Source organism: Setaria italica, chromosome VIII (assembly GCF_000263155.2).
Source record: "Setaria italica strain Yugu1 chromosome VIII, Setaria_italica_v2.0, whole genome shotgun sequence".
Lineage (NCBI taxonomy): Eukaryota > Viridiplantae > Streptophyta > Magnoliopsida > Poales > Poaceae > Setaria > Setaria italica.
The window spans coordinates 34,896,834-34,905,800 of record NC_028457.1 but is presented as its reverse complement, the minus strand read 5'-3'; the positions used below and the strand labels follow the sequence as shown (position 1 = coordinate 34,905,800).

General features: G+C 43.8%; 1 long non-coding RNA gene across 1 annotated transcript; it reads right to left on the bottom strand.

Moving 5' to 3' along the window:
• Positions 1-645: 645 nt before the first annotated feature.
• LOC111258163 lies at positions 646-3,547 on the bottom strand. Its single transcript, XR_002678765.1, has 2 exons — positions 3,126-3,547; positions 646-1,118 (listed from the first exon to the last, which is right to left on the bottom strand). It is a non-coding gene; the product is annotated as an uncharacterized LOC111258163 (long non-coding RNA).
• Between the last annotated feature and the right edge of the window lie 5,420 nt (positions 3,548-8,967).

Below are 8,967 nucleotides of genomic sequence, written 5' to 3'. Positions count from 1 at the left end.
TAGTTGTAGAATAGAAATAGCAAAGGGCAGCACGTGATAGTGAGATGCATCTATGTCAGACGTTGGCTAATCTGGAGACTGAGTCTATGGAATATTAGTAGTAGTGAGGGACTACAGCATAGTGTGAGATGCAACCCAGAATTGGCCATAAAATGAGTAACAAACACGAAAGGAAGAAATGAGAAAGGAAATTGAGGCACGAACAAACGTGACAGGTGCTAAGCTCCCTTTTCGATAGTCAGGAAAAATAATCACTTTTTGACGTCGTCTGTGAATTTTCGAAGGTCCTCCAGTTTCTTTCTTTTTCAAAATTTTCGAGCTGACTTGAATGGTCTACAATCAGAAAAGGTCATTCTTTGGTACCTGTGGTGTACCCATGGAAGATCACTACCAATTTGAAGTTTCATTTGGTAGTAGTCAAACTACCTTGGGCTCTAGTAAGAAATTGAGATACTACATGGGTATTATTTGATATAATTGGACTGCATGCTCTGAACCAAAAGAATTGATGATTTTTACAATGGTTGAAAAAAATGAGAGCTATTCACCTAAAAGAATCACTATGGTGGAAAGATAGGAAGTACTTAACTAGTGAAAAGCACCAAGGTATACCAAACAGGGAGGACCGATTACCAAAAACAGTGGGATCAGAACCCAATTTAATTTAATTTTTTGATTACCTTTCTCAGACCAAGGGCCAGCAAAAATTTGAAGAAAAAGAACCTGGAAGTTCCCACCGGTACCTTACAACCATTGTAAAAAAAAGCCCGAAAGAAATTATTACGAGTTTCTGAAGACATATTGGATAAAATAGTATACAAGAAACAAATTATTTTATACAACATGCATCTTCTTATAGTTTTTTCACGTTGACAATCGATCACTCTTATCGCTTCCTCCACCTTGACATCCTCATACGCAGTTGTTTCTCTAATGCACATTGAATTGCTCACTTGATTTGCAGCATAGAGGTGGTACATTGAATTGCCACAATGACTCACATGGTGTACAGTTTTAGATCCAGCCAAGTTGTTTACAACTGAAGCGGTGTGTCTATATAAGGGATGTCTTTTCTTATTAGGTGTTTTTTTGGCCCCATAGAAGCTACAGTATCCAGTCTGCAATACAAGGAAGGAACACACTTTCTTTCAATAAAAGTAGGGTTATCCTTTAATACAAATATCAATTACTGTGCATTAGAGAAAGAGCAACGCATGGACATGAATGCTGAGTTGATCATACCAGCAGGATGGTTAGAATTGTGTAACATTATGGCTTCGAGCCACCCTAACCTTCTCTAGCATATCATATTGAATAACACGGTTGCTTGAAGCATCTGGACACTGGTTGTTGCAACTTAAACTGAATCCATGCATATGGATATGGACAAGTGCAGTGTGAGATCAGGACCGGCTTAGGGAATTTTGGTTGCATTGTATAGGGCTAGGAGGCTTAGGGAATTTTGCGAATCCAGTGATCAATGGTTGTTCATGTAGATTGCTATGTCGGCGCGCAATAGTTCTTCCAAAATCCTATGGGTTTGTGTACAACATATCTGCATTGATGGTTGTAGCTAGAAAGTAGTAATTCTACTGGGCTGTGTCTAGCAAGCAATACAGAGTAAAGAAACGTTTCTGTACAAGCTTCACAAAAACATGAGCTGTAGATCCTATAGACTGCCATTATTGTTTTGTTTAGATGGTGCTAATGTAGTTTAGTACTAGTTAAAATTTGTAGCGATGACCGAAACATATATGCTTCATATTGAGTTTTATTATTCCATTATGTATAAATTAATAATATAAATTAATAAAATAACTGACCTAATGTACAGAATTCACTGTATGCTCTAAACTAAAAGACTGTACAACAAGTTTCTCTGCGTGGATTTTTTGAGTTATGCTTTGCACTGCGGGCCATTGTGATGCCTTTGACAACCGAGTTCTGCCAGAACAAATTTACAGTGCTCTAAGGAAAAAAAAATCATTACTCCCATGTGCCAGATCATCTACTGAAAAGCAGAACGCACACTAAACTGTCTATTGCAGGACAGTGAGCTTGTCATTTGTCATTTTTCAAACTGTTTTTATATATACAGCAGAAAAAGCAATGATCGTGTACACTAGCTACATCTACGTAAAATTTCCTACAACTTTGTAGTCTACAAAAGGTTTAATTTAGTCCTTTACTATTTGTAATCTGAGCCACAATGTGAACACACAGGTCTGAAACATACTGCAATCAGCACAGCATCGAAATTCCATATCTTCTGATTTATTACCCAAAATTGTAAAAAACCATTAAAATGAATTATCTAAGGACCCCTAGATTTAGTTCATCACTTCCCACGAATCAGTCTCTCAGGAGCACAAAACACTGATTGGTTATCTCTGTGCAGAGTATGCAAACTCTGCAGCTCCTAATGCCTGCAAGCAGTAGGCTTATTGATGCGATTAACCCTATACAAGCAATCCAGTAAGCACATGAGTTTATTTGCCTAATGCAGATCGCGATCTCCCTCCTACTCTGCAGCAGCCAATGGAAGGGCACACATGCTGAGAACCAAGCACCAGGAGATCCTTTTCTCATAGCATACTCGAAAAATATGCTATCCTTTAGTTTTCCTGTAGTGGATATGTTCTTAAAACAATGGACTACACTGTATCAAGACATTACTGCACGACAGGATTCTTTATTTATCTTTCCTATCTGCCAAACCGAGGAGTTGTTGAAAAAAATTACTGCTGGTTCCTTTTACTTCCGAAGCGTTACGTCTATAAAGAAACAGAGCAGATGCTCACGATGCAAGCTCCAAAATAGCAGATTGTTACTACTCTCATCATTATGCAACAAGCCAACAACTCTTACCATTATTTTATAGGATTGGAAGGGATCAGGAGTAGCTCACATGATTGATCATGCAAGTGATGTATCTCATTAAAAATAAGTAGAAAAATGTCTTTGAATTAGCTCCCGATCTGGTATCAGACACCTCCCTAGAAGCTCTTCTAGATGGGGAATAAGAAAGTAGATCGGGAAAAAGAAGAAAATAGAAAAGAAACAGAAACGTGAAACCCTAACCCTAACCCTAGATCTAAAGAAAAGAGGGACGCGGGGAGACTTACCTGCTGTCGTCCTCACCGCCACACGTCCACCGACGGCGAGCGGCAAAGGCCAGCCGAGCCTCGGGCTCGCCGGAGAACAAGTCCACCCGAACCGCCGCCGCATCCGCTCGGGGCTCGGGGGGGCGCAACAGCACCACCAAAGGACCGCTCGACGGCGGCGCGCCCAACCTCGCGGTGGACGCGCGCGCCGGCGAGGGGACCCGCGGTGGCGCCAGCCCTCCTCCGTGGTCGCCATGGCCCTCTGGATCTCGATTTTTCGGGAGGCTCGGAGGGAGAATGGGGGGAGGCTAGAAAAGAAAGGGGAGGGGGCTGCCGCGGCCGTGCGCCGGCGGGGCCATCCCTCCACCGCCGCCGCCGGCCATCGCCGGGCGCGGGAGAGACGGCCCCGCCGCCGCCGCCACGGCGGGCACTCGAGGGGGAAAGAACCGAATGAGCTAGGGTTTTCCAGGGAGCCGGCCGTCGGCCGGTTTTGATCCGCCGCGAATGACGCTCGACCGTCGGATTTGGACGGGCGGTCGAGATCGATCGGGCCGAAAACAGCCCAGGCGGGAGGAAGCGCTGGGCCGCTTCGGTGGCCCAGGCCCAGGTTGCGGCCTGCAGGCGCGCGCCGAGCGAGCAGGCCAAGTTGGGGCGGCCGTTTCGTGGGCCTTTTTTGGCGGGCTGGCTGCGTCGGGCGAGCGGGCCGAACGTGGGAGGCCGGCGCCGAGCCGTTTTTGGCGGGCCGTCTTCGTGGGCCGCCTTAGCGGGCCGACGGCGTCGCGAATACGGGCCGAGCGTGGGAACGGACTGTGGGCCGTTTTCGCGGCTGGGCCGAAATACGTGTTTTGCACAGTAACGTCTGATAATTAGTTTTTTCTATTTCCAGAAGCATTTAATTGATGTTTTTGCATAGTTTTAGTCTCTAATCTAATTTGAACCAACGGGATAATTTGTATTAGAGATTAAGAAAGTTTGTACAGTGTTTTTGCTTCTGAAAATAGATTTTTTTTCACAGTTTCCGCTGCAAAAGTCATATTTATTGGTCCATTTAAATTTAATTTGAACCAACGAGACAATTAAATTTTGTGAGAGCATGATAAAGTTAATTAGATCATGGTGCTGTTATTTTCTGACCAACACTGTTAATAACTGTATCATGATTTAAAAAGTTCTTTTGATGCTTTTATTTCTATTTCTGCCCAACGGTAATATAGTTTTAAATTGCATCAACAGTTGTATGTTTTATTTTTTGACCAACGTTGGACATAAATCATGCAATTGTTGTTATGATCTCACTTATGGATTGTAAATTTCAGGATCATTCAACTTAATGGCTTGTCTCAAAGAGATACCCATTCTGAAAGGCAACAACTATACAGAATGGAGGAAGAAGATTGAGTTCTCCTTCGTTTGTGGAGAAGTTGACTGGGTGCTGACCACACCGCGGCCACAAGCTCCACAGAAGCCAGTGAGGGCTGAAGGTGATGATGATGCTGCATGGTAGCAAAAGGAAAGGGACTATGCTCCACTAGAGTTGGCATACACCCTTGAAAACAAACAGTGGACCACTGCCAACAAGAAATGTATGGCTTTGGTAAAGAATACGATTGAGCCTGCCATTTTGGGCTCGATCGCAGAGTGTGACTCCATCTCAGAGTACCTCGACAAGATAAGGAATCAGTTCACTGGTTCCTCAAAGATATACGCTACCCAGCTGTTCAAGCAGCTGGCCACAGAGAGGTACAATGGAGGAGGGACTGGCATAAGAGATCACATCATGAGGATGTACAACTTGGCAGCACAGTTGAAGCCAATGGATCTTGAGCTCAAGCCTGGGCACATTATTCATTTGGTTTTCACTTCTCTGCAAAAAGAGTTTGACACTTTTGTTGTCAATTATAACATGCAGCCAGAACAGTGGGACATGGAAAAAATGATAGCCATGTGCGTGCAGGAAGAGGACAATGAGTTGTATTTATTATCACTGCGTGAAAAAGTAAATTCTGTGTGTGATGTGAATATGAATGTATCCTCGTCAGAGAAAGAAACAAAGAAAAGAAAGAGAACTCATGAAACATCGTCGAAATTATGGCACTGTTGTTTAGGCCATATTTCGAGGGGGAGAATAGAAAGACTAGTCAAGAATGAAATTCTTCCTCAATTAGAGTTCTCAGACTTAGAACAATGCGTTGATTGCATTAAAGGAAAATTTGTAAAGCAAATTAAAAAAGGTCCTAAACGTAGCACAGGAGTTTTAGAGATAATCCATACTGATATTTGTGGACCATTTCCTGTGAAAAGTGTGGATGGCTATGACTTGTTCATAACATTCACAGATGATTACTCCCGTTATGGTTACATTTATCCAATTAAAGAAAGATCAGAAGCGCTGGATAAATTTAAGATATTTAAAGCTGAAGTTGAAAATCAGCATAACAAAAGAATCAAAATAGTAAGATCCGACCGTGGGGGGGAGTACTATGGTCGACATACCCCATTTGGCCAAGTTCCTGGACCTTTTGCAAGGTTTTTGCAGGAAAATGGCATAGTAGCTCAGTATTCAATGCCGGGTGAGCCTCAGCAAAATGGAGTAGCTGAAAGGTGTAACCGTACACTGATGGATATGGTGCGCAGCATGATGAGTTATTCCACCTTACCATTGGGACTGTGGATGGAGGCGTTGAAGACCGCCATTCACATTCTAAATAGAGTGCTAAGTAAGTCGGTGCCCAAAACACCGTACGAACTATGGACAGGAAGAGTACCCTCACTAAACCACCTGCGTGTGTGGGGGAGCCCAGCTGAGGCCAAAGTATTTAACCCAAACATCGGGAAGCTAGATCCCAAAACAGTAAGTTACCACTTCATTGGCTATCCGGAAAAATCAAAGGGTTTTCGTTTCTACTGTCCAGACAGATATACAAAGTTTGTAGAAACGAGACAAGCGATTTTCTTAGAGGATGAGATGGTGAGGGGGAGCATGGTAGCTCGAGAGATTGATCTTGAGGAGAAGCGGGTGTGTGCACCTAATCCGATGATTCAGGAACCATACTTCTCACTACCTATTATTCCCGCACCAATAGTTCCTGAGGTCGTGGTGCAAGCACCCGCTACAGTCCCTGATATTGTGGTGCAGGCACCTACTGTGATTCCACCCGTGGAAACGATGAGTGAAGTTTTGGAACCTGTCCTTCAGGAGCCAACTGAACCCATCATTACACACGAGGAAGAGTTGCAGCAGCCACCTCTGAATAGTGTGCCACAAGCAGAGGCACAGAATGTGCCCGAAAGTGAGGGGCCTAGAAGGTCTCAAAGGGTCAGAAAATCAGCTATCCCTGATTGTTATAAAGTTTATAATACAGAAGAAGTTCATATAGAAGGTGATCCCACTTTATATGAGGAAGCCATGAAAAGTGTTCACTCATCGAAGTGGATAGAGGCCATGGAAGATGAGATGAAATCGATGAGTTCCAACAATGTTTGGGAACTTGAGGAGATTCCTAAAGGAGCCAAAACAGTAGGCTGTAAATGGGTCTACAAGACTAAACGTGACTCCAAAGGGAATATAGAAAGGTATAAGGCGAGACTTGTGGCAAAAGGTTTTACACAAAGAGAAGGAATAGATTACAATGAGACTTTTTCTCCTGTCTCATGTAAAGACTCCTTCAGAATCATAATGGCACTGGTTGCACATTTTGATTTAGAGTTACATCAGATGGATGTAAAGACGGCATTTCTAAATGGGGATTTAGAAGAAAATGTCTACATGAAACAACCAAAGGGTTTTGTCATGGAAGACAAAGAGAATATGGGATGTCGTCTAAAGAAATCCATTTACGGATTAAAGCAAGCCTCTAGACAGTGGTATCTAAAGTTTAATGATATAATAAAGAAATTTGGGTTTCAAGAGAATATAGAGGACAATTGTGTCTATGCAAAGTTCAAAAATGGGAAATACATTTTCCTAATTCTGTATGTGGATGATATCTTACTTGCAAGCAGTGATATCAGTCTACTGCAAGAGACAAAGAAGTTCTTGTCCTCAAACTTCGATATGAAGGATCTTGGTGAAGCATCATATGTTTTGGGCATAGAAATTCACCGAGATAGAGTGAATGGGGTCCTAGGATTATCGCAAAAGGCATATTTAGAAAAGGTTCTAAAGAAGTATAATATGCATGCGAGTAAGGCCACACCTGCTCCCATAGTCAAGGGCGATAGTTTTGGGAATTTTCAATGTCCCAGGAACCAGTACGAGATCGATCAAATGAAAGCGGTTCCATATGCTTCAGCTGTCGGAAGCTTACAGTATGCTCAAGTGTGCACTCGCCCTGATTTAGCTTTTGTCACCGGGGTTCTTGGTAGATATCAAAGTAATCCAGGTATAGAACACTGGAAGATGGTAAAGAAGGCGTTGCGCTACGCGCAAGGCACAAAAGAACTCATGCTTACATATAAGAGATCTGATTCCCTAGAGATAAAAGGGTATTCAGATGCAGACTTTGCGGGAGACAAAGATGATAGAAAATCCACGTCTGGATACGTATTCACTCTCGCAGGAGGAGCTATCTCATGGAGAAGCTCAAAACAGAAAGTAACTGCGTCATCAACGATGCATGCAGAATTCATAGCATGTCATGAGGCCACGGGGCAGGCAATGTGGCTAAAGAAATTTATACTCGGATTGAGAGTGGTTGACTGTATTCACAGACCACTAAAGATGTACTGCGACAATGAGCCAGCAGTATTCTATGCTCACAACAACAAATCAAGCAATGCTTCCAAAGCCATTGAGATAAAGTTTTATGTTGTGAAAGACAGAATCCAGGATCACACTATAAGTCTCGAGCATATAAGAACAAAAGATATGCTTGCGGATCCGCTCACGAAAGGCTTACCACCCAATGTGTTCAGAGAACACTTAGCCGGCATGGGTTTAAGGGAAAGCCTATGATTCCTGGATTGGATAAGACCCAAAAGAAACAGAATTGTTTCAAAATAGAGAGGTGTGTTGTAGCTGTTGATTCTATCGGCAATTAAGCTGTGACGATGAGGCATGCTCTACATATTAATCTACGATGAAATGAATAAAAGTGAAAAGTGTAAAGTTAAAAGTAAATGATGAGATCAAGGGGGAGAATGTTAGATTGATCTCTTTCCCAATGGGCCCAAAGGCCCATCGGGACCTTGATCAGCGCCCTGATCGGGGGCGCTCACCCTAGCAATGGGTGGTGGGCCCCTGTCGCGCTGCGCTATATAAACAGGGTGGGGGACCCGGCTCGGCTCACGATGTTCGCCCAGCCAGCCACCCCACCGACACACCTACCGATCTAGGTTGCGCAGTAGCGGCGGGAAGCACCACCGCCACCTCACCGGCGACCGGACTCGGCACTGCGTGTCGCTGCCTTGCGCAGACTCCACCAACCGAACCAGCGATGGTCAGCAGCTCTGCTGCTCCCACCTCTAGGGGTGAAGGTACCCCATTTCTCTCACACTCACACTCGGCACCCACCAGGAACACCATGACCCTTATGTCATTCACGATCCCGACTAGATGTGCATCTAGAGATCCTAGGCACGGCTCTAACATGAAGTTCAACAGTTTTTCAGAACACAGGTGACTGCAGGGGTCCCGTGGTGAGAATACAAGAGCAGTGATTTGCCTTCTAAAATACAAGTAATGTACAGCTAGCAGAAACAGAGGGCGCTCTCATTGCAAGGTCTACCAAAGGCATTCTCTTATGTGCATTTAAATGACTGCCCGAAATTTTAGCACGCGTGAACAGAAATGTCACTGGTGACTAACCCTCTATAGATGGAACAGCTCTTGGTTGATGACCAGCTGTTTGACAAGCAGTGATCT